This window comes from Anas platyrhynchos, chromosome 14, assembly GCF_047663525.1.
Source record: "Anas platyrhynchos isolate ZD024472 breed Pekin duck chromosome 14, IASCAAS_PekinDuck_T2T, whole genome shotgun sequence".
Classification (NCBI taxonomy): domain Eukaryota; kingdom Metazoa; phylum Chordata; class Aves; order Anseriformes; family Anatidae; genus Anas; species Anas platyrhynchos.
The window spans coordinates 15,632,961-15,659,637 of NC_092600.1; the positions used below are offsets into that span (position 1 = coordinate 15,632,961).

At 37.1% G+C, this 26,677-nt stretch overlaps 1 protein-coding gene across 6 annotated transcripts in view; it reads left to right on the forward strand.

Moving 5' to 3' along the window:
• SLIT3 (slit guidance ligand 3) overlaps window positions 1-26,677 on the forward strand; it is a 515,831-nt gene that overhangs the window by 183,096 nt on the left and 306,058 nt on the right. The window lies entirely within an intron of this gene.

Genomic DNA, 26,677 nt, shown 5'->3' on the forward strand with positions numbered 1-26,677 from the left:
ATGTATACTGCTGTGTGGAATGCGTTGTTTACAGTGCATATTTAGACAGGATTTTCTTTCTAATTTACTATATTGCATTTACAAATGCAAATCTTGTTTTGTAATTGAATTTCTGGTCACTTCTGGCATAGTATGTTCAGCTGTCCATGTAGTTGTGCAAATCATGTTATTTCTTCCAGACCTATCTTCCAAAAGAAAAGGTTGTGGAAATGTCTGCCTACTCCCAGCAAACAGGAACGTTCGTGTTGGCATGTCACTGCCAACCTAAACATCCTGCAGACTCTTAACGACCTCACTTTATCTGTGTGTATGGTAAATGTTGCTGAGCTGTAGCTTGTTTTCCTGGCACATAGTACTTGATTCCTTGTGCTCAGTGACATTCAAAGTATTTAAGAGCTGAATATCTGGAATAGTTTACACAATTTCACATCTTAATACACCATTAGTTATTCCGTCTGTGTTATCTATCAAACAAATAGTGGAAATGACAAAATCATTTCTTTTTCCTTTCCTTTAGCTGTGGTCATGACTGCCTGAATGCAGCTGCAGACTGCAGTGGTAAGAGAGTACTGGGGAAAGTGACAAAGAGTAGAGATAAGTGATTAAAAGGATGAACTGTGAGCTTAATACCCTGAAGTAATGAACAAAATCCAGGGCTATACTCACCCTTTTAGTTTTCAGCTTGTCCTGGTCTTGTGTGGGGTCTTGGCACAGCTCCTGGGAAGCCTATTGAAGACAGTCCACATGAATCATGGTGCCTGATGTGGGACACTATATATCCTAAGACATTCGTTAACTTCTTGTTCTTAGCTTTGCCTTTGTGCCACTGCATTTGCAAGTGAGGTGATGCAGAGCAGAGCTGTGACACTTCTATCTCCAGGGTCCTCCTGATGCATCAGCAGCAGGAGGTCCCCCCTCCTGGACACCCACCAAAAGACTTTCTTCTTCATGATGACTTATATCATGACATATATCAGTATTATCTTATAAGACTTTCTTTTACTTTCTTTCTGATTCATGAGGTGCAGAGCTGTATTGGAGTAAAGCTCAAACAAACAAATATAACAACCAAGACCAGCTTTACTTCTGTGAGGAAAGGCTGTTTCTTGAGACTACTCTCTATTTGTTTTATATAAAGTTCTCAGCTGTTTTAGAAATTCATCTGACTGCCTCCAGATGAAAGTGGTAAATTGCAAGAGACCCCAAAGAGCTCTTGCAGATACCACCACACAGATTTTACACAAAATGTTAGAAAACCAATGCTACTGGCTGCTGAGAGGAAATGGAAAAAGAAATACAGATGCCACATGGATCGTCTCTGCTTTGTGGGAAAAATGTTGTTTTAGCCCCAGATTGTGAGGAGAATAAGTTGTGAGCACTGCAGGAGCTGTGGCGCCAAAGAAAGGAGCTTACAACAACCCCAGGGAGAGGGACCAGGGAAATCTGAGCAGCGCACAGCACAGGAGTAGCTCATGTGCTGTAGCTGGGCTCATGGCTGTTAGGTATGGGACAGTAATTCAAGCCTCCAGGAGCCTGCTAGTGGTGTGAAGAAAGAACTTGGCCAACCTGTAGCTATGCACAGGTTTCTGTTGTCTCTTTCTACCAGGAGATATTTGGTGGAAGCTGTTTGTCTTCTGGGGCTTTAAGAAGCAAATACAAAAATCAGCATGTCTTTATGGGAAGTGTCATCAGATCACTCATGCCAGGTCATTCATAGTCCAAGGCAGATAGGAGCTCTTAAATTATTTTAAGCTTTTGTTTTCCTAGACAAAAATAAGTGTTCAGTGAGTTGAGCTCAGAGCTTCAGAATGACTTGTCTTGAGTACATTACAGCACCCACATCCTATTGAATCACACTGTGTGTAGGCTCTTGGCAGGAGTAACTTCACATCTGTTTTAAAATTTTTGAATCTCTCTTAATATAATAAAGATAAAGTTTATGAGTCTTTAAAACTGTGGTGTGGGAAAGGGTCGGCTGACTGCTGAAAAGCTGGTGTGATGATCAAAATGAAATAACAAGAATTGACATGGTCTATATTATAAAAACATGTCTGACATGAAAACAATGGCTTCTTCTAATCCTTTAAGGCTGTGTGACTATGGTTTGTCCTATAGATGCTGCCTTCAACTTCATTTAACTTTGGCTTGTAAAGGGGAAGACTATAAAAATACAATAAGTTGATCTGTATTGGGATGGCTCGTGGTGCCATGCTACTATCAAAAGTAACAAGCCACCAGAGCATAGCTGTAGGGCAGCTTCTCAGCACTACAACTGGAACTACTGAGTGTGTGTCTAGACATGGCTGGTTCAGCAGTTAATCCAGTAGAGGAGATGAGGGCAGTAACCTAGAGATTCAGTGAAGAGTGAAATGATAATTGTCAGATAATTTCAGTAAAGATTTTTGAACGTCTTGGATGAAGTATTACAAATCTATGGCCTGCTAGGCTGATGTGAATGATGAAAATGTTAAATGGGTAATGCAAAACAGATGGGTATAATTAGCGTGCAACTAGATGCTGCTAACATATGTGAAGTAGTTATTTAGCTTAGTAAACCAGAACAGTTGTTTGTCCAATAACTAACTAATCCTTCTCCTTAATAATAAAGTCTCTTTACACCCTGGGTTATACTCTCAAGAAACCATGTTGGGAAAATCTAATTTACATTGATTGTCCTCTATCGATGTGCCTATTTGCTGTATTTCAGTTGTCAAACACTCCAAGGTGTCGGTAGTGCTTGCTTTCTAGTGGGCTAATTAAGTAAAGTTGCACCTATACAAAAGGAAAAGACTTTTGATTAAAGGCAGTACTTTGTAAAACAAAAATTACTACACTAAAAAGATTCAAGATCAGTGCTTTGGCTTTAAAAAAAAAAAAAAAAAAAAAAAAAAAGGATCAAAAAAGCTATTTTGCCATAATGGTTTGTCTGAAGAATACATTTATTTATTTATTTATTTATTTATTTTCCTAAAGGAAAAACAAAATGTGGCGCTGACTATATGAAGTGGTTCTCATAAACCACAAAAGTTATTCTGACCCTGTGATTTCACATTCAGTGGCATTGGTGCTTGTGATGCATTTTGCTCAGTGTGGCGCTGTTTGTGTAACAACATACTGGTGTGTATCAAGGGATGCATCTGGCATGCAAAAAAAAAAAAAACACAGAGGTTTTGTTCTCATACAACACTTGTGGAACCAAGAGCTGAGCGAGGTTTATATTCAGTGTTTTCTATAAATATGGTCCACACTTGGATGCTATTTTCTTATCCCTTTGATAAGTTAAGATAGAAAACTGTAATTATTATAGTTTTGAAATTATTATTGAGTACGGTAATTATTATAGACTATAAGGGGTCAAGATTCTGTTGTAAACACTGCAATTGGAAAAAGAATTTGTTTATAGCAGTATCATGAGAAGGATCTTAGATGTCTTTAAGGTAAACAAACAAAACGAATCTCTGAGGTTAGCTTGTGGCTTGGAGTCATCACTTTTCCACAGGATTGCCCCAGTGGTTTGGTAAATTTAATGTTCTTTCATGTTACTGGCTCAATTGAAACAATAAGAAATGTGAAACTAGTACGATGTTGATGTTCTTGACATAGTAAATGCTACATCTCTAAGTCCAAGCCAAGCGTAGGTGGCAAGTCTGCACATGTAATTACTAAGCTCTCTGCCCTATCAGCAAGCAGTTACTTGGTACTTCCACACACTGGTGTCCAATGCTGTGTTCAGATTTACAGCTGTTTTTGTCTGAGTTTCAATGCCTCACTACTGCTGTTTCCAGAATTTTTGGAGAAGAATTCTCTGTAGCAATTATTCTTTCAAATGTGTATACTCTTGCTACACACACAGTGTAAGTCTCAGAATTAGCTGTCATCAGGTCCTAGTGGTAAGTTAGTAACACTGTGTTTGAAATACAGAATAAGCGGAGCTAAAGATTCATCAGTTTCTGATTCTGATAGAAAAGACACCATCTGTGTTTGCCCTGCAAAACATTGCATGTATCTGGAGCAAGCTTGCTCTTTCCAGAGTGGCTTCAGTAAAAAGAGATCCAGAGCTGTCAAATAATAAATGTTACTAATTAACAGGTGGCCTCCAACATTTGTAGTCCTTGCTGTTCAGATGGTATATTGCCCACATTGTGTCATGGACCACTGTGTGCTAGAACAAGGAGGTAAAACCAGCAGATATGTATATTTATTTTTTTTCCACTGATGGTAATAGCCTCATTAAATAAATATTGAAAGAAACTAGACACCAATGCTTCTCTGCATAGAGACCAAAAACTAATGTTTGGTTGGTTGGTTCAGTTCATCTAATCAGCTAATAAATAATTCTTGATCAGCTTTGAAAAGTAATTCTTTCACGTGTTTGTGAGTTCTCCATTGATCTATATCACAGTCGCTGACCAGAAATTTCCATTGTTTGTGGAAGTTACTCATTTTCAGGCTCAAGACGAGTATCTCCTTCAGAATATGACAGATGGTGTGTGGGGGGGAAGTACTGAAGCATTTTCCTCAGGACACCAGGGCTCTGGAGCAGCAGGGTGCTCCTCTTGGCATGGCCGTGGAGCAGGGCAGCGCAGCTGGCAGCTGGGTGGGTGCTGCTGGCTTGAAAGGGCTGAACACAAGAGCTGGCGGCTTCAGTGTTTTATTAACTTGTCACGAACACTTAGGCTCCTGTAGAGTTCGGTAAAGATGAGGCTTTCAGTGCAGAAATCTCAGTGAGAAATGAATAATTGTACCATCAATTGGCTTTTCTTGGAAGAGAAATAAAATGGATGGATGGTCATGCTAAACATGCCTGCGTCATCAGGGAAAAATTCTCTTGAAACCAAAACGAAAGTGCATATCCAGGAAGTGTTTTGAACCTATCCACTATTTGATTTCTACTGCTTGTAGAAATTTTAGTGAGGTAAGAGTGACATCTAAAATAAAAAAGATGATTTAGAAAACCATTTTGTTACTTGCATTATTAGTGCATATTAGTGTGTTTTAGTGCATTTTTCTGTCGTATGCTTTCTGATCTGTGGCATACATTGTTTAGCTTTAAATAATTTATTTGTTTCAAACGTACATAGTAAATATCACTACTGGAACATTTATGTGATATTTGAAGTTAAACCAAACAATTACTGTACGACTATTTGTAAATTATAGTAGTGGCAGAAAAATCAATTAGATGCTTGTTGCAAAAATCATTATATCAATTGCTTTTTTTTTTTTTTTTTTTTTTTTGCTTTTGCTTAATGCAGAACTGGGATGACAAAAAAATCAAGTTATCACTCTAATAGCTTCCTCTTGGAATAGTAATTATATTTGGTACCAAATTCATGATAACATTCACAGTTTCATTACTTTACATTGCAGTGCATGCAGCCAAATGATACAGCTATGAGAACTGTGAATTTATGGTCATGGCTTCATAAAGTCTTGCTGTACTTTAATTGTTTTATTTATTCATTCTAAAATGGTGAATGTTTCCATACTTACTATTGTTAGCTACCAATGGGAGGGGGGGGGGGAAAAAAAAGAATCTGCTTTATAGTTCTTTGGGTATCAGATGTTTTAGTATCTCAAAAAAAGCTTGAAAGGAAGCTGTAATGCTGTTTAATCATGCCGATAATACCTATGAATATATTGTATATGTGTCTGTAAATAAATGTGTAAGATATATTTATAATAGGATGGCAGTAACTTTATACTTCTGAATTTCTTTCCCCTTCCTTCCCCTCAGTGCTAGTACAGAGTGTATTCTTTGGCAGAACCACTGATAAGGATATGACACTCATAAGGGAACTGCTGTTCCTAATGTCATTAAAATCTCTTGAGTACTTGGTTGATATTTCTTGTTCACTTGATCAGAGACAGAGTTAACAGTTCTGGTCTTTTTGTCTTTCATAAAGCCATGTGAAGAGGTTAAATAGACCCAAATTGCTTGTACTCAGATATGGCACCTGAATCTTTTCTTAGTTATCTTCAACTGATAGATAACAATGACTTTCTGAAAGCAACATAGTATAGGTACAGTCAGATGTTAAGAAGAGGTCTTGAATTTAAAATAAAATTCTGAATTTTGCTACAAAAATAGGCTCATCTTCAGGATGTTTCTGTTGCTCTGTGTGTATCTGGATATCTGAATTAAGAAAAAGCTTCTTCTCCATGTGGACAGCTGAGCAGTGGGCCCCAGTGTGCCCACAGAGGTTGTGCTGTCTTCAGCCATGGAGGTTTTGAAAACTGGGCTGGATAAAGCCATGGAAAAACAAGTCTGACCTCAGAGCTGACCCAGTGTTGGACTATGGACATCCAGGCTTCCTTTCCAACCTGAATTATTTGGTGACTGTAAGGTCTCAGGTGAAGATCAGGAGAAGATAGATATCTTATTTCTATTTTTGTTGGCTCCAGTATGCACAAGAAGATAATACTCTTCAGACCGAAGCATTTGTTCTGGTAAAATGTTTTTACTGGTTCAAAATAATTTCCCGTATTCTCCTTGTCATTTAGTATTATTTCTTTCTCAGTGAATACTCTTAGTAGAAAGTCATGCAATTAACTGAGTCATCCACTTTAGTCACTCCATTTTTATTCTATGAAAAGACTTCCGTACATTTTCCGTGGCTTATTTTGTTGTGATTCTCCTGAAATGACACAGATTCATTGTGAGAGAAATGTGGAAATGGCCAGTGAATCTGTTTTTATAATGCAACGTTTTTTGAGGTAGTTTCTGAACTCAGATACTAATTTCTAAAGAAATCCATCTCAATAGTAAGGATTTCTGTCTTGCTTTCCCAGTACATTTGGCTTTCATTATGAAACTAGAGCTCTAATTTTTTAATCTAAACCTAGTAGGATGATAAGTTCATTTTTTTGACATATACTTTCCAAAATAAATTTCATTGCTTCCATGAGTTGTCTGCATCTGTTTTGTGAAACTTAGTTTAAAGAAATTACTCAAGTACATGATGATTATCTATTATGACTGATTGAGTCAGTATATCAAAAGCACAGGCACACAATTAGAAGCTTGAGATTACAACATCTGAATGGCATGTTTGAATGCTCACATATAGCATGCAAACTTTGTTCTTAATACTGTGATCATTATCCACAGCGGTACAGTATGTATCATATAAAACATATCAGTCATTTGGAATTCAAACAAGTATCTAATTTAGTGATAGATTGTGTTTAAGTATAAGGAAATAACTGCAGGAATTACAACTTTGACTAATTTCTTGTTCATACACTCATCTTTTCCAGTGGGATTTAATGGAAGAGAGATGTGTGAATTTGTCATATTCAGGTCAAATTCTTGCATGTTAATGAGTCAGCTTAAAAATTTCTTCTGTAATTACACTCACTTTTAAAGTATTTTGTTATTCGGTATGCTGCAATCTGTTACATTAGGTGAAGACCAAGATGAAAGAGTACAATTTTTATTTTTTATTTTTGTAAAGGAAAGGAAAGATTTAAAAATGAATAGAGGTTTGGCTGGTAGAGGGTTTTTTCTTTTTTTCTTCTCAGAATGATGCAGGTAGATCTGCAGAAACTCTTCTTTGAGTTTTATTAATGTTCACAAGGCATCAAGGTTTTGGCTTTCTGTCAAGCTGCAAGGTTGAATGATAGTGTTATACTACTGCTATAAATATCAGCTGTGAAAGCAACCAGTCACAATGAGCAAGTCCTTTCAAGCTGTGTAGACTCAAGCTTTCCATAGTGCAGATGTAGTTAGATTTCTGTCCCCCTCTGAACCATGGTGGAATGCTCATTTGAAGGTGGAATTTAATATGGCATTAAAAATATCAGTGATCAGGTACTGTGTATGCTGCATGTGTGAATGACCATTTAATATAGAATGTATACCCGTTTAAAAGGCTTGGAATAGATATATCATAGTAGTATAAACTAACAGTAGATAAATCCAGTCTGTTCAACACGGGATCAGACTTCATGACCATGGTAGTCCATCTGGTCTAACAATCTACAGAGAGACTGTCATTTTGTTTCTGTCATTTTTTTTGTTTTGTGTCAGGCATCTGAATTTTGACTTAAGTAGCGTTTAGCATTTATTCTCCTTTCTCCTGCCCCTTGTAACCGGAGGATTCTTGCATTTAGTATTCAGCTTAGCCAACTATTTGTAATACAGGGAAAAATTAGTTTCATTTCCTCATGTCTAATGGAAACAATCATTCATTTCGCAGATTCTGCCATGAAGGACAGGGGGACTTGAGTTTGAGAGCTGCAGAGGGAGTCAGGCGGGCAGGAGGACAGCTGTCCTGATGTGTCCTTTCATTTCTCCTTTGGCTTGAGGGTGCATTTTCAACTGAGGCTAGAAAGGCACGGCATGTCATATTGCAAATGGACTGATTAGTAGTCTGCTCAGTACTCAAAATTTCTTCTCTTCCCTTTATTTTCTGTCTTCTTGGTACAACTTAAAAGTCTCTTCTATCCTGAAAATACCTGAAAATACCATTGACTTGAAATTGGACAGTTTTGCATCCCTGGGCCAGAGGCTGTGCAGTGGCTGCTACCATGCTACAGGGATATGGTGGATGAAGTTTATCAATTTCCAAGTTGTTTTTCAAAGCTGCACGTTTAAAACATTTCATTTATATATATTTTTTTTTCCCAACACAAACTTCTGAATTATGTAGTGTTTTACATGTATGTTGTGCTTTGCCTACAAACTAATATTATTTTGTAGATGCTTCTTAAAATACTCATTAAAAAAAAAAAAAAGTTAAAAGTCAATAATTTGGCCTTTTTCTAGTCGGTCAGAACTACGTGGGGCTGAGGTATACATCTGGATAGGGATAGACCAAGTCCTTAGCATGCTTCCACCAGAAGTCTCAACTGGGTAGCTTGATTTAGATTTGTATTAATGTCATCTTAGTTACATTACAAGTAGAAGTGTCAAGTTCTTCCTGTGCTCTGATTACCCCTGAATTTCTTTGGATGGAGGGCCTGTGGTTTATTCCACTGAGCATGAGGCTTATCGGAGGAAATTAGAAATGTGCTAAGAGGATCTTGATGAAGTTGCTTGGCCAGTCACCTTGGCAGCCTTGCTGTGTGTGTGCATGTGTGTTTGTATGTCCCCATAAATATTTCTATGCAGATGTAAGCGTCTCACGTATATTGCATTGGGAGTAATTTACGGATGTCTGGTAGATCCATTTAGTTCATAGCCCCATACACTCTTTCACCACATGACTTAAAGCCTGTTTTCAAAGTGATGCTTGAGTACACAAAACAGGGAAACTGCTTGCTGCAAGGCTTGTATCAATAGAAAGAAACAAATGTCTTTTGGGTTACTTACAAATGCATAACTATTTGAAGAGAGAATTTACAAGGAAAGGCAAGTTGTGTATGGGTGTAATGGGTTATGCAAGCTTCTGGCTGGAGACCTTTAGGCTTTGCTATCTGTATGTATTCTTCTTTTCATTCAGGTGCAATGAGATGAATGCAGAGCTTTATTTTATGCATTTCTTTTTCCGGAGAGTGCTGTAAGGAGTTAATTGGAAATGAATCTGAGTAATGCTTTCTATGTCTGCCACTGAGATAAGATAATATGAAATCTATCATAGATCAGTGCAAACATTAAAAAGAAGTTATGGACTAAAACAAAAACAAAGCTATAAAGAAAATTCAGAAGGTTTCCTTCCTTGATTTAAAAAACATTTTTAACTTATTCCACAGTGATTTTTCAAAAATAAATTTCAGTAATAAAAATTAGGATATTATACATTGTGAAAATGCAGTGAATTTAAATGAGAGAGGGGCAAGTTGAGGGAGTAAAAATCCTAGAATTAATTAAATAGAGGAAAAAAGTCTAGGCAAAGCATTACGTTATTGATAGGAATGGTAATCTTAACCATTGCTGGAGTGAAGTCTTGCCAAATGCGTTGTTTGCTGTTCCCATGCCTTCTCCACCCAGAGTCTAAAAAGAAACATAAAAAACCCAAAGTAAATTAGAAGAGGGTTTGGGGGAAAAAAAAAAAAAAAAAAAAAAAGAGCAGCTCAGGACATCAGCAATGCATGCTGTAGCCAAGAATGGCATTCTGTAGCAGATGTGTTGAAAATAACTGCTTTCAGCGTAGATAGCTGTTCAAACATCTTAGTTTAGAATCGGGTATTTGTACCAGAAGATCTCCAGATAAAAACAATGCAAAAATCTCTTAATGATGTTGCCCTCAATTTAATAACGAACGGACAGCACACTCTGTTGGTGAAACCAAGCTCTTTGCAATTTATCTGTATATAAAGACGGTACATCACAGCTCTGCTACATGAAAACACGCAAAGGGCTGGGATGCAATACCAGGCGGGGATATTTTATAACTTTAATATTAGATTAAGAAAGCACAAGCAGTCTCTACATGTGAATTAGTCAATGATTTTAGGGTTATTGCATATTGAATTTGTGATCTTAGTGAAATATTTGTCCTCTTTGGCTATAGAACCATCTTAGAGCTCATATAGAAAGAAATATTGATAGCTGCACCACTCTCGTTAGTATTTTGCTTTTGACATCAGCTCTCTTTATATCATGCAAGTAAATTTTCATACAATTAAAGGAATGGTAAAGGGAAGGTGAGGAAAGGACTGCCATTTTCTAATGACGTTTTTCGGGAATCCCTGTCTTTGCAAATAATTTCATGGAGTCTAAAGTTAGACTAAACAGTGTATTGGAAATGTGTCATATGGAAGATTGCTTCTGCCTTAGTAAACAAAAAGGGCATAGAGTTGCTCTTTGTTTGATGTTCCTTCTAGCTTCACATAGTACATTTAATTCTTCCTAGAAATTACTCTTACTAATACAGCTCATTTGAAGGTTTTCTTCAATGTCTGTATCCAAATTACAAAGTGGTTACTAGGCACACAAATACACAAAAGGAGCTCAACACCAGACTTTCTGCTGTTGTTTAAAGTAAGCAAAACATTTATACTTTTTTTTTTCTCTTCTGCCTAACAGTTCAGAGCACATCATGGTTTTATTAGTTGGTTGACTGCAGTTGTAAGTCCTTTCCCTTCCACTCCCATCACTTCTTGTTTTTCTATGAGGTTCATACACCATCAAAGTCCTAGTGGGAATGAGACCAGAGAGCAATGTTGTCGGGGGCTCTGGGGTAGGGTAGTGGAGGGAAGGAAAGGGGCTTTATATTGATAGGGAAGAGGATCTTGGGCAGCGGTTTGGGGGAGAGTTAAAAGATTAGACAATAAATTTACTTAACAGAGACTAATCTACTGGGACTGAACTTCATATCCTGTTTTGGGATCATATATTTCCTTCTGTGCTCTGGAATGAATCTGTCATCTCAAGTCTAATAATGAGAGGCAGAGGATTTTTAATCTCTGACCCCCTTCCATATAATTTAATAAAGGCTGGTTTCTTTATCATATTTGGAAAGTAACTGTTATTGAACTGTCTCTTATTGCTATTCTGAAAGCACAATTCAGAATTTTGCATTGTTAAGTTTTAAAAAATGGAATTGGATTTTTATTTAATTAGGGCTGACAATGTACTTGCAGACTATTTGTTGTATTCCTCATTTTCAGAGCGCAGTTGTTTATCTCAGCATCTCTGTTGAAACAGAGAGATGAGAAGCAGAGTCAGGCATGCTGTTTGCACATTCTTGGCTGTGCATCATCACCAGATTCCATCTGACTGGGGTAGACAGAGGCGGGAGACCTAAAGCTGGCGTGTGACTTTCTGTAGCAGGGAATGATTGTTATGTGGGAAGCTGAGTGGGGTTTGAAATGTGGTAACCACATGCATAATTAGGTCTAAAATCACAAAAGTTGTCCTCCTCCCTCCAAATGACTGCTTCTCATGTGGCAGTGATTACGGCAGCCATGGAAGAGCGGTACCACTGGCCTGACACGCTGAGTTTGCCAAGCCACAGAGTTCTTTGCAATTCATTGGAAAAAGCCTTCCTCAACTCTTGGGAGTCCTAAACATGCTTTGACTGTGGGCCTGAACATCAGTGTGAAAAGTGCTTACTCCCAAGGAAAATCGTGGCAGGTCATGCTGAGATCTCTCTTCTCGCTGTACCCAATTAAGGAAGAGTCAGTGAGGTAGGGCAAAATATAAGGCTGGGCTTCTGACTGCAAAATTAAGAACCAAAAACATACATCCAGAAAAACAACAAAAAAGCCCTTCTTTCCTTAAACTTGGTCTGAAATTTAGGTCCGTGTTAAGACAGTTTTAAGGACAGTTTTAAGGACTGACATCTCCAAAGGACATCTGCAGCAGTAGTCCAGCTCCTTCAGTACAAAATGACCAGTCTGAGCATCTCAGATGTGTTATCTGTAATATTCAAAGCATCTTTGAGATCCTTCTATGTACATAAGCCTGTTTACCATTCACTTTCTGTAAATAGCCATTTAATACAATTTATTTTAGTTACTTTTTCATTACAGAAGGACCAAGTATGACCGGGGGTGAACTTCAGAACTGCAGCAGTGAATTTTACAGACGCAATTACAAGCAGTAATGCAAGTTTGTAAATAACCATGCAATCATATTCTTGGATACTTGTGAAAAAAACTGTAATCTTGACAGTGATTAAGGAATTTTCACACCTCCCTGAAACTCAGCTCTAAGCAGGCATCTGTGGTTACTTTCCCTTCAGTCGTCTAGGTTGCTGCATCTAATGTTCAGTTCCTGTTCTGGTCACTTATGCTCGTTTTGCGGATAATACCAAGGTATGGGAATTGGAGTAGCCTGTGGTGTGATTGCACAAGACTTCTGTCACAGTTTATACAGTAAGTTATTTAGTCAATTTGAAAGAGGTTCCTTAGAAAACTCATGCGTAGCTAATAGAGTATGTAAGCAGTGTGAGGGACAATTACTGGGATTAACATAGAGGGCAGTCCTTTCTCTTTGAGAAGATGGAAGTGAAAGTGTGACCTACTTGTACGCTAGAGTCCAGATGCTCAGCAAAGCCAGTGGAGATGTTGTGTAAGGAGCTGAAGCAGAACTGTGCTGCTTGCCACTGGCCACTCGGTTGGAGTTTTGTACATCAGACATGCATGAGCAAGCGTGCCTCTCAGTGACTTGGTCACTTTGTGGTGAGTGTTGGATTAGTAGGGTAATAAAATCTTGAATGTAAAAATAGAACTAGTTTAGGGATGTCAGTCCTCGAGAAAACACTGTTTAAACATGAATATTTTGTTATGATCGTTCATTTCCATAGTAACAGCCAGTCAGACTTATCAGATTCCCCAGTCTCTTGTACATCCTACTGTTACCTTGTTGAACAGCTTTTCTCTTCACAACAAAACCCAGTAACTCTTATTTTCCATTAGCTGTAACAGGTCCAGTAATTAGAACAGTAAATTTTTTTTCTGGTAAATAGAGCATGTACTTAGCTGTTTTTACAGCAGAAGAAAAATGGTGACAATGGCAGTTTTAGAACTGAGTCTGATAGAGTATCTTCTTAAAAAGTAAACAGCAATTATGAAACAAATATTGCTTTGCTTCATCTTGATAAATTACATTACATTACTCTACTTTATAGTTTTTGGCTTCAGAGCGACTTCTATTAAATATTTTATATACCGAATATGTTTGGCCCTTCATTTCGGTTGTTTAAGTGGAAGAAAAAAGGATAGATGAAAATGGGCTATTCATGAGTGGTAATGGGAACAAAAGTGCAGATTGAAAGGAAGATGGAGTTGTTTTCATTGGGAGAGGTGATTTTCTGTAGCGTAGAGACAGGAACACTGGGTTCGAACATCTGGAATGTTTGGCTTATCCACATTAATCTTGAAAGTCAATCTTGTGACTTCTGTGGATTTATTTTTCCCCCATTTTAGCACTCCGACTCATTAAATTGTCTGCTTCATTATATGCATTAGTACATCACACTCCATAAATCTAAATATTAACTACTGTTCTCATGAATGTAGCTATTATTTCTGTCTCTGTGCGTGAATTTATGTTTTATTTTTTAATTTTTTGAAGGTTCCTAAGCTGTTATCTGTTTGCTTAGTAATGAAGACCTAAAGCCTCATCAGCAACCTCATGGACATCTGATAGTCCATTGAAAATGGGCAGACTTTCAAATTCCATTTCTGAAGAGTTCTTTGAACTGCTAACTGATGCTATATGGAAACTTACTTTCTTCCCACGTGTGCTCTCCCTCTCTCTTATTTTATATTAAAATTCACAGGTGGAATGGGGATGGAAAATGAGGCACCCTCTGTGACTTGTCTCTACTGGTCAGGACCAAGGTGTCTTACGCTTGTTGTATGAGTAAATATATGACTTCAGTCACCAGGGCTGTCTGCAGTGCCTTTCACCACCACCATAAGTGCTTATTACCCAGACACAATCAAAATCTATTTCTGAGAGAAAAGCAGGGGGTTTGTTTCCTTTTTTTTCTTTTTTCTTTAAAAAAAAAAAAAAAGAAAAAAGTCTAAAGTCTAGCTAGATTGCCTAAAACCTTAAAAGTTTCAAGCAGGTTTTATTCTGCTCTGCTGTTTGGTCTTCGGTAAATAATTGGGTACCACACTGAAGCACACGTTTTGTTTTAAGAAACAAATGCAAGTGACTCAGCATTCCTGATGTATCCTACAAATACTATGAAGGGCTGAAGTCTGTAGTGTATTTTCAGAAGCTAGGATGTAATTTTAGCATTAAGAGGGTTTATTTGACTGATTTTAGAGCAGGAGTGGCTTATGGAGCCAACCAAAGTGGCTTATGATTTATGGTTTTCCCTTTGCTAGGAAGTAGAACTGGGGTATTCTGATGTCTTTCTGATGCTAGAGGTCAGTTTGCTGTAAATGTTTCCTCTGCAAGAGACATTTTTAGGCTATTCTTTTCTAAATTTTCAAGTTAGCAAAACTGTTTAAATAGAAATGAATCATTTCTAAGCCTGGCCAGAATTAAAAGAGGCTAAATTGTGAGTACTGGAATGGTAAACTATTTTGAATATATTTACAAATATTTTCCTTCCAGAGTTTATATTTGTTGTATTTTGGGTGTGTTACAGCTGAAGAGGTTTTAACATTTTGATCTCTAAATCCAGCGTTTTAAATAAATCTAAAAGCCTGGGAAATACTGTTACTCATTTCACTAGTGCCATTTGGAAAGGATTTTTCTTGCAGTATTTAAGATCTACATGATGCAAAATAGTATCTGCAGAACAAAAGTTCCTGATGACCTGACAGTTACCTAAAAGGTAGTGTTTTGCCACCAACCCCTTTTCTTATTCTCTGGTAATGTGGACTAATATTAAACTAGTTGTCCAAATTACGGTGTGTGTGTGTGTTTTTTTTTTTTTACACCATATGAAATTGCCAAATTTGAATAGACAGCTGCTGATTATTCACTTTCTAGAAATCAAAGAAAAAAAGAGAAGGTGATAATCTCTTCTACAGAAATGCCTTTATTCAGCAAGTCTCTAAATGTCAAGGTACTTGTTCATAACATTTTAGAGAAAAGATGGTCACCTTTTGAGGGTCTATCATCTTCATCAGGGCAATGTGTAGTGCGTGATCTGAAAATATATTAAATGCTTGGTTAATTTGCTTTGTGTCAGTTCACATGTGTTTGTGACAGACATAGTTAAAATTCATAGTATTAAAATGGAGTATTTATAGTGCCTGTCACATCTAGAGTGCTGTAAACATGATTGAATTCAAAGCATAATATTTAGTGTGTAACTTATTTTTTTAAGTTGTGGAATAAATGTATTGTGGCTTTGTTCAATAGATGAATAGGGACCATCAGTTTTGTGAGCAAGTAAGTGTTGCCTGCAACAGGCTTTCTAATCCTCATGCTATTCCCCATCTTTCTTGTGTTTCTCATCCCAAGCTGAAAAGCCTTCTTGAGAGCTGGGAGGGAAGAGGGTAACTGCAGGTTTTTAATGTACAGGGACTCCAACCTTATTTTTTGCTAGTATTCTTAGCTTGCTAACAGTCTCAGCTTTTATTTATTTATTTATTTATGTAATCAATCTTACCTTTCTTCATTGAATTTATTTTTCAAATCCTATATAGGACTTCTGTGTGGAATTGATTTAAGTTACTGTTATTAAAACAGTATTCTGTATTTATACTAATAGTGGGAAAAATACTGCAGGCAGGCTGTAAGTGACAACCTAGGTAAGGGAATGAAAATGCATGAAAAAGTTATAGCCAAGAGTGCTGGGCAGGCAGAGAATAAACATAATTTTGGTCAAAATAAATAAATAAATAAGAATGAGAGAAACAGACACATAAACACAAGTAGCATGTAACTTAAATTAGTTGCTGTAGATCTTACATTATTCAACAGTGATCGTGTATTGAACAGTGAATCTATGTTCCCTGTGAGAATTATCTGAAAAATATTTCAATTTTAATGTGCATTTGAATTACTAGTATGAAAAAGATGTTCTAAGTTGTTTTAACAAGGGGAAAATATGCATTTGTTTCATATTTTAACAGCTACTGAAGTTGATAAACCATCCTGAAATAACACAGCTGAAAAACCTGATATAAAGTTTCATGTTGTAGTTCACCTTCAATTATGTAAAATACAAATTATGACTGAAGTGGTACTTTTCAGCAAATTTGGAGCATGTCATATCTGTGTGTCATAGGGAAAGTTCCAACGTCTATCCTTGTAACTCAGACTTCTCCATGTAGCTTTATACAGTCACAGATGATCTATTAAAAACTATGGATGCCGAAAAAGTTATGAAAACATTGGGTAATATTTTACAGGCTTGAGTTTATTTTTCCAAGGATTTCACCTTTCATTTATCCCAGAGCCTTTCTTGCAGAAACCGGGTGGTGAAAGTATCATGTTACCTTTGAATGAAGGTACATTGGACCCAGCTTTTTCCGAAATGTGGGACATAAAAAATTGAAATTTGTGAGCACTGACTCATAAAATAAATAGAGATGTTGTTTGGCATGAGCTGTGCAGTGTCTTCTCAGTGTTGATGTCCAAACAGGTACACTGAGGCTGAGTCTCTGTCTGTGCTGGAGTTTTTTGGTTGTTTTTTTTTGTTTGTTTGTTTGTTTTTTAATAGTTGACATGACAAAGGATATACTGTGGCCAGCAGGGGAGGGAAAGGGATTGTTCCCCTCTGATCTGTTCTCGTAAAGCCCCACCTGCAGTGCTGCATCCAGGGATAGGACCCCCAGCAAAAGAAGGACATGGGGCTGTTAGGGCGGGTCCAGAGGAGGCCATAAGACTCAAGGGACTGGAGAAGCTCTCCTATAAAGATGGGCTGATGGAGTTGGGGTTGTGCAGCCAGAAGAGAAAGCTCTGCGGTGACCTTATTGCAGCTTTTTAATACTGCAAGGTGACTTATAAAAAAAAAGTTGGATAGCAATCTTTTGCTTCGGCAGATAGTAATAGGTCAAAGCGGAATAGTTTTAAACTAAAAGAGGGGTGATTTAGAGGTGTTAGAAGGAAATTCTTTGCTCTGAGGGTAGTGAGGCCCTGGCCCAGCCTGCTCAGAGAAGCTGTGGATGTCTCATCCCTGGAAGAGCTCAATGGCAGGCTGGATGGGGCCATGTTGTGCCTATGGCAGTGGATTGGGTCTCGGTGGACTTAAGGGTCCCTTTCAGCCCAAGCTATTCTGTGATTCTGTGAATACCTCTCTTAACTATAACCAAGATGGTGTAGAAGCGTCAGTTTAGCAGTTAGAAAAAGAACTCTCCAATTTATGCAAATATTCTTAGACTAAAATTTTTACTGTGAATATTTGTGTGAAGAGCAGCTGTTAATCCAAATTAGAAAAAGCTCCCAGACAAATACTACAGAATTTATAAAAGTGATTTTTCATACTCAAAATTTTAAGTTTAAAGGAGGTGTTCACTTTTTTTTTTTTTTTTTTTTTTTTAATGCCATGGAGCAATTATCTGTCCTTAGGCTCCAGCCAGAACTATAAATGGATCATTTTTTTAATATTTGAATCACTTGATAAAATAGTTACAACATTTAATAATGTCAGTGTCAAAATCATTATTTATGGAACATAAACAGTATTATTTTTTTTCCTGTTCAATAGTCTGCACATATAAATTGAAATACAGCAGAAAATTTATGTCATCAGTGATGATGGGGACCTTTATAATGAACTGCAGTGGAACCTCTTATTTGTGAGGCTGCAGGAGTCCGGTCATTGTAGATCAGGAGGTCTGAAGAACTAGTGTGAGTACTATGGGTTTGGGTTGCTTAACTTCAGGAAGCAGAATTATCTGTGGAGTAGAATAAGAGCTTAAAATAAGTTGTTTCATGGCTTTCAGATTGTGTTAGCTTTAATTCACACTGTGGTTGCTGGTAGTGGCTGTGAGTCATGAGTCTGGCCAGATTTCGGCAGTGAATGAGAACTGTGAGACCTGCACTTGAGCTTTCCTCAGCAGCCTGCAGAGCTCTACTTTAATGAGACTTTATGTCATTAGGAGGGTAGGAGTCCCACCATTTTGCTGGCAGAAAGGAAGTGGCAGCGCAGCAGCAAGTGAGGGGCTGTCTGTCTGTCTGTCAGTAGCTGCGGGAGGCCAGTGCTGCTCCAGGACTAGGCTGTACTGACCCAGTGGCTGGACGTAGTCTGCTTTAATCTGCTTTTGCTCAGCAGCATGCAAAAGTGAGGGCAGGGTGACTGGCAATGGCTCGCTGGACAGTTGATGCCTGCTGTCTCCGTCGTTCTTGTTTTCTTGCTGTGAAAGCAGCAGCGTGCAGAAGGCTCTGTAGCTGCTGGCTGATGCGGCAGCATGGCTCTGGAGCATCCCAGCTTGGCTTATGAAGGGCACCAGCTGATGGCCTTTGTGCTTGGAGCAAGCAGAATGACAATTCCTGGAGTGGGCACCATTGCAATACTACCAGGCTGAGATGCTCTGTGAGCAGCAGAGGGCACCATAACCCACCAACACAGCTACCTGTGTGAAAGCAAGGAGGAATTAATGTTTGCCTTGCCACATTTTAAGAGTCGTTTTACCCCTTTCATCTTCAGCAGAGATTGAAGTTCAGTAATGTTAATGCTTTCTTCATGCTTTCCTTTAAGGCTTTGGGATAGTAAAGGGAAATAATTTCAACCTTTCACTATATTGTTAAAATGAATATATCAGGTGAAATGTATCCTTCTCAATTTCTGTGGGATTCCTAGCTCTGTATTTATAACACTTGAAAGCTCAGGTGGCCTGCTCTGTGCTTTCAGAGGGAATGAGATTATTCCATTATGACTTAAAATCCTAACTCTGAGGAAAAAAAAAAAAAAAAACAAACAAACAAACAAACAAACAAAACAAAACACTCCTCTTTTCCATCGCTCTTGCTCTCACAGAGAAAGGCCAAAATACATCAGCAGGAGATGATTGTTTCGATGGTGCAAGTGGTATTCATTTCATATTGCCAGAGTTGTTGCATGGAGAAAGATATCAGAAAATCAATAAGCAACTTTTCTAAAACATCAACATCTGGCTTGCTTTTCTATATTAAGTGAAAAGAAATGTGTTTATTGACATTATCTCTGAAAAGGCTGAAAAAAAAAATGAATGAAAGCAAGTGGTTTGATAAGGAAGAAAGTTTTTAAATGGAGAAATGTCAACAGGTTTTACTGGGCTGTGTCAGCCCTGTAGTGGCACGGCTCTTCATTCCCTCCCACCTTGTAGCAAAATGTCCTCAGCTTCTTACCCTTGTTGTCCATACAGATGCTTAATTGAAATAAATGATTACTTTGGTGGAACAAAATGCTGATTATTTTAATGTGAAAGAAGGAAAGGAAATGTAGGCAGTGAAGCTATGGATATACTATTTTTCAAGCTATAAAAGTTGGCATTAATGTTAATACCAGAGTGTATCACCCCGCATAATTTCTCAAGCTTTTTATAGCTTTCCTAATGATGCTCTCCTTTCTTTTATAATCTGTTGCAGTCCTACACATTAGATTCAATGATGACATTGCAGAAAACATAAAATATAATGTTGGCTGGGATTCCCTTCCCTGGAGGTACAAGACATTTGAGTTAGGTGAGAGAGGGCAAGCAGTTTGCAGTTTTTCCTGGCAGTGGTTCAGTGCGTTTTTACATTTGTTGTGACTGAAGAAAAGGAGAAGAAAAAGAGGAAAAAGAAGAAGAAAAAAACGCCTTTTATTTGGTCTTTGCATGAAACACCTTTTCTTTTCTTTTCTCTTTTCTTTTCTTTTCTTTTCTTTTCTTTTCTTTTCTTTTCTTTTCTTTTCTTTTCTTTTCTTTTCTTTTCTTTTCTTTTCTTTTCTTTTCTTTTCTTTTCTTTTCTTTTCTTTTCTTTTCTTTTCTTTTCTTTTCTTTTCATAATTGGTGAAATTTGAGAGCACTTTATATCTTTGGAGACTTTACATTTTTAGCTAGTATATGTCAACATGGCAGAAAACTTTGATTAATAATACCTGTGATGGAGGGAATAGTGGCTCTGGGAGATTTGCAGCTCATTCTGGGAGAGCAAGATTAGAGTATTGGTTGCTAATCTGGCTACTGCTACAGGAACAGAGCAATCTGTATTTAATTCACTTTTTCTGAGGATGAGGGGAAAAAAAAAGGAAGGAAGGAAGAAATTATTTTATATGCCAGACAAATGTGAGTGTTTTATTTTGATACGTTGTCATGGAAATGTTATGAGAGACCAAACTTAATTAATAATACATAACATTGTAGATAATGCAGTAGGTGAATCATAGAGTTACACAGATCAGTGAACTGAAACTGGTGTTAGAACAGAAAATTAATAATTTAAGCTGCACTGTTAGCCTTTTTTAACACTGAAGATAGGCAGAAGAAGAGATGGATAAATACAGTATTATAGGTAAAAGGAAATGGAGAGAGACAGATGATTTGTGTAATTTATCCAGCTGTCACTTGCAGTGAATATGAAAATCTGTTTTCTGTCCTCTTCTGCTTATAGATTGTCTTCATTATCTGGTCTGCCTTTTATTCCTCACAAAAGATTTTGAGAAGTTTAAAGCTTCAGGAATTTAAAAATCTCCATGTTAACTAGGAGTTTTTAAATAACTTTTGTGTTCAGTTGTGGGAAGTACACATTGTCAGCTTCCCTTCCTTCACTACTGCCACTTCAGGAAATATTTTTCAGCAGAGAGGCATGGGCTGATACCTGCTTTGTTGAGCATCGTATTTCATAATGCTTGTGGAGAAAACTGAAGAGCCAGCTGACTCGCGGCTTTGCAGGGCATTCTTAAGATGAAAAGCTTGTGCTTTTGACATTGGAGTGGGAATTTTATGGCAAGTTGTAGACTGCAGAATCTTATATTCTGTAACGCTGGTCAGGAAGCCACCGAGAACTTTGTATCAGTAGAGTTTCTAGATTTATCCAGAAACAATTTTAATCATTCTTCCCTTGCTGATGGGAGCAGAAATAAGTCAGTGACTGAAATAAGAAAACTGCTTAATGTACAGGTACATAACCCCCACCCCTGGATATGCAGATTACGTAAATATTTTTTAAAAATAGTATTTGCCTACCTATGACAGCCAGGCCATTTAAGTCTTGCCCAATGAAATTAATGATTCAAGTAACTGGTGGACCACAATATCCTTCAGGCTTTCTCATGAAGTATCAGTAGAGCCACGTGGAGTAGATCAGGTGGTAAATGTTACTCTTCAAAAGGGTTCTGTGGAGCAGCTATATAGCATTAAGTCTTGCAGACGTTATTTTATGATATAGTGGTTTAAGTAAGCACTGAGATATTTTCTGCTGTAGTCTGCATACCACCTCTGAATGCCAGAGATCAAATTAAGAATGACTTCCTGCATTCCCAAAGGCCTTGTGTTACCTATAAACCTTGTTTACCTTTGGGCTATGATTAACATTTCCCCCAGAAGAAAGTATTTCTGATAGCCTGGAAAGGAAATGCATAGCATATCTTTACTTTGTTAACCCATGTCCTGGTTCATGTGCCAGCAGGGAAAATCTATGTAGAATTTAGGCTTTCCTTCAATGTCAGAGCATCTGAATTTTATGTATGGTACTGCTGAGCTTTTATGTATGGTGATAATACAGAAGGAAAACTCAAATCAGTGAGTGAGGTGGAGAAAATTGTTCAGAGACATTCACGTGGTGTAGGTGTGTATGTCTTAGACTTGACAAGAAGGTAATTATTCTTCAAACCTCCTCTATTTCATGTTATACTAATTCACACCACTGCTGCTTGAGTGAAGAGGTTTTCATGAAGATCATCTGCTCCATGTTTTCAGCTGCTGCTTGTGCTCTCTTTCAATAATGGGCTGCATTGTGGCACAAACCTCACCATGACATTACAACTTCACTGTCTTTTCTTTCAGAGTCCTTTCTATCTTTGTATTAGAGTATTCAGATCTTTACAGATTTAGACTCTCAAAAATAGCAGATACCTCAGTGTTGTGGTAAAAAAGTGGTACAAAAAGGAGTTTGTTTGTTTGTTTGTTTACTTCTTTTTGCTTGGGATCCCCCAAACTGGTATTATTTACTAAATGCCCATAATGTAGGTAGCTGAGATGAGATTAGTCATATATTTCTCTACTGAAGTCCAATGACTCACTTAGGAAGAAAACTCATTGACAGCTTACAAACATGAACATACAGTTTAGGATCTGTTCTTGCTTTTGCTTCCCAATAAATAGCAAAAAATCTACCAGCACTCCAGTTCAAAGGGCAGATAGGAGTGGTGAAAACTAAAGGCAATGCTAAAGGCAAACATTTTAGATTTTGTCAGCAAGCTTGCACAAATGGCATTAATTATTAAGAAGAGCATGACTTTGATATGTTTTATGGCATTTATGAACTTGAAAAGTAATAGACATGGAACTTAGTTTTATAAGAAATCAGCGCCAGTGTTTCAGGTGTATTGGCTAGTTTAGGTGTTCTTCAGCAATAGCATTTCTACCCTTCACTCTGTTACAGCGAGCCCACGTAAAATGAGAAAAACATGTGAATTAAATGCTGGTGAGCACAGAATGATAAACAGGATGGGGTGGTTTTCCTCATAACCAGGTGCCAGAAAATGGAAGAGACTTGATTATTTGGCAATTGTAACTTAACACTGTGTTCAAATTTTAAATTTACGTTCTAGAAACTTCCCACAGGTGTTGCTTGTAAGTAGTGTGTTTTGTAAGTAAAACTACAAGTAGTTCTGCTAAGTGTTTTTTTCATCACTTGTGATTCTTGTGCATTTGAATAACATAAAAATATCCTGTGTAAATTGATAGGCCATTATTAGAACATCACTGCTTGGAATCCAAAGTCGACAGACAAGCAGATCAGTTTCTGCATGTGTTTTTGGAAAGGTTTAAGGAACTTGAGAGTTAGTGGAAACAGCATCTGTCAACTATTATTGTAGTGTTGTTCTTCCTTATTTAGCAAGCTGTCAAACAACAAGTTGTCAGAAGTTCAGGCAAATATATTTTTGTATATAGGCCTTGTCAAGTGGTAGAGGCCCATTTGTTTCTTGGCAATGACGTCGTAGGTTCATATAAATAAAAATAAAAATCTAAGCAACCTATTATTTCATTTTTTCATTAGCCTGAAAGACACCGAATTAGGACAACTTAAAATACTTGCTTTCTGCTATAATAAATATTTAATAACTTGAATGTAAATAAGAAACAGTTGGAAAGCAGAATTAAGTAGCAGTATACTTCACATTTACTTCACATTTCTCTGAAGTTAGCTAAATGCTCCTTTTAACAGTCAAGCTTTTACAGATGTCAGCTGAGGGGAACAAACATCTTTGTAATTTATCAGAAGTGAAAGTTGATTCACGACTTGTTCACATGTGCATTATTTTTATTTAACTCTCCATTATGTCCACTTCAAAGAAAATAGTTTGAGACTCTGAAATAACATTTTTTCACAGATGCTTTTCCTCCTTGAAGGTACACTTTGTGGAAGAAAGCAAAGACAGTGTCCATCTTACCAAGTTTTCCTGGAAATACTCACTTTTTCATTAACTGGCACATCATTTTGTTAGTTACAAAAAATACAGTAGGAAGTTATGGTTGTAATCTTCTCCTTCAGAGATAACACAACCTCTCTTTTAGAACTAGATGGGTGCAAGAAATTTATTCAGACTTACTGAAGAGGGGGAGTTTGGCACCAATCTTTTAGATCAACTGTTTTACTACATCATTGAAGGCCTTTTCCATCATGTGTAACCAAAAAGTTGTTGTAAATTCTGCGATTTTGAAACTGAGTTAAGGTTTTCTTCTACCTACAAGAAGGGTCATGGAAAGATCTCTTAAAAATGAAAGAGAGAGTGGGGGGGACAAACTCCAAACGCTTCCACATTCTTTTGTCCCATGTCAAGATTGAGTTTGATTGATTGATACTGCAATGAAGTTCCTCTTCTGAATGTAATGTTTACTTGAGGAAGGTGGTGTTGAATAAAAAGCCTCCCTCTTCCTCCTCCCCATGCTATTTATTTTAATGTTCTTAAGATCATTCGGCTGCTAGATTGTGCTGTGCACTGTTTGAAAATAAGCAGAAAATGCAAGATAAGATCAACTGCTCACCTGGGGAGACTTAGAAAAGTTTCATATTTGAAGCACATGTTCCAAATGCTAGTCAGGGATGGATAGCATTAAACTCTTACATCTGGTGCAGAACTGCTTGCTTTTATGTTGGTTTCTTTTCTTGTTTTATTGTTTAGAAGGATAATAAAACCTCACAATAATATCTCATAATCAGTATAGCATATCTCCAGGCACCTTTTGTATGTTATATTTGCCAAGAAGAACATACGTCGTAGTTTATTTTGCCTGCAGAAATGTTGAAGGTTTACATCTGGATCCCTTTCAAAATAAATTTATGATTTGTACCAGTGCAAAGAAGGGAGAAGAAAGTATTCTACACTGGATGAATATATGGTAATTTATTATGACTAGGTGGTAAACTGAATTATCTAAGCAAAAATACACCTTTTGGTATGGCTTTAGTTACTGCATATTGCCATAAATATTTCAAAGCTGAGGTTCTAGCCATTTTCTATTAGCAGTGGTGTTATTTCACTGACCTAAGTTAGTTCTGAATAACTGAAGATGATATAAAGAATAAATCCAAAATTTACCTTAAAATGAGCTGTAACTCCAACTCTTAAAGCTTTTCAGTGCCTTTTAAAGAATTTTTGCTCTGCTTCACACATACTGATTTTTACTGCTTGTTTTTAGAGTTGTAGGGACTGTACTAAGAACATGAAAAAGATGTGAATAAGAGTGTTCAGGTGTCTTCACAAGAACTTCCTCTTCAGAATCTTTTCCAAATAAATCCACTTGGTTTTCCCTAATTCCATTTTATTCTTCAGTCTAATTACATCATACTGACATTCACAGGCAATAGTGTTGTGCTTCTTTCTCACCAGCAACTGTGTATTAGCTGGGTATGTATCACTGCATGCATGCCCTGTTCATGGTCTTCTCTAGACATCTACTGTGGGCCACTATTACACCTGTGGGACAGATGTTTCAGCTACCTAAAGCTTTTTCCAACTGAATACTTCCCTCGCTGTTTTTTGTACTCCTCTGGCTTCGGGTCTAGATTTTTTTCATCTGTTCGAGTTCCTGCATAATTTTCCAAAGCAGTTGTTTCCACAGGAATCTGAAGGACTAAATATCCTTGTGCCTCTGCAAAATACCAGTCAGAATGCTTCCTGTTTGTGATTTTAGGGTCTTGTTTTTTCTCCACATATATTAAGACAGCTGAGGTTAGACTTTCCTACTGATATTCTGTAATACCGTTAGTATGGTGTGGCTCAATTTAGCCATATCTAAGGGAAAAGGTCTTCTGAAGCTGTTAGAACAGTTTCCCATAAAATCTAGATGGTGTTTTCAGTAGAAGGAAAGCCATGTTTGAATAGTGGTATTGGTCACATTTACATTTTCTAATCTCCTCTTCACTGAAGTAATAAATTGGACAGTGTTTATGTGGACATTGCATCCCCTGTGTACTGCATCTTTTTAGGCCTATTCAGTATGTGGATAATGTTAGTGATTTATGTGATTTGTTTTCTGCAGGCTTGCAGCTTCCATCAGTTTGATGTATTCTTACATGTTTTGGTCTAACCTCCCGAAACAGTTACATGCTCTTTGATTTTTATTACTGAATTGTAAACTTGTCCATGTTACTAAGCTTTTTTCATTCTCATAGATATATTATCTGCAAAACATGCTATGAATATTCTGCTTTTCCTAACAGAATTCTGATTACTAGGCAGTTTATTTTTGACATCAGTAAATGCTTGTTCACTTACTAATATAATGAACTGTTTTAAGAGGGTGTAAGTCCTGTTTGTCCTCTGTTACTATTAGTTATAATTAGTTGTCTTAGTCTCGTAATTCTATGTAAATGGTTCGCTTCAAATTATGTTTTTAAAACTATTGAAATGCTAAATCCAGTTAATTGTTTGATGCTAAATCCAGTTCACGTTTACTGACTGCTCTGTAGTACAGAGACAATCTTGATGAATCAGGTAGCTATAACTAGTGCACACAGATATTTTACTGCATCAATATCTTTTATAAATCATTAGTGCCACTTTGAAAAGTACAAGTCTCAGTTAAAGACATCAGCAAATTTAAGGGGAAAACAAAAATATTCTTACTCTTGGTTTAATTTACAAGTTAATACTTTAAAGTGTACAGTTGAAACAAACTTATTTTCTTTATATTACATCCACTGATGACCGTCATGAGAGCAATAGGCTAGACAGAGGATTAA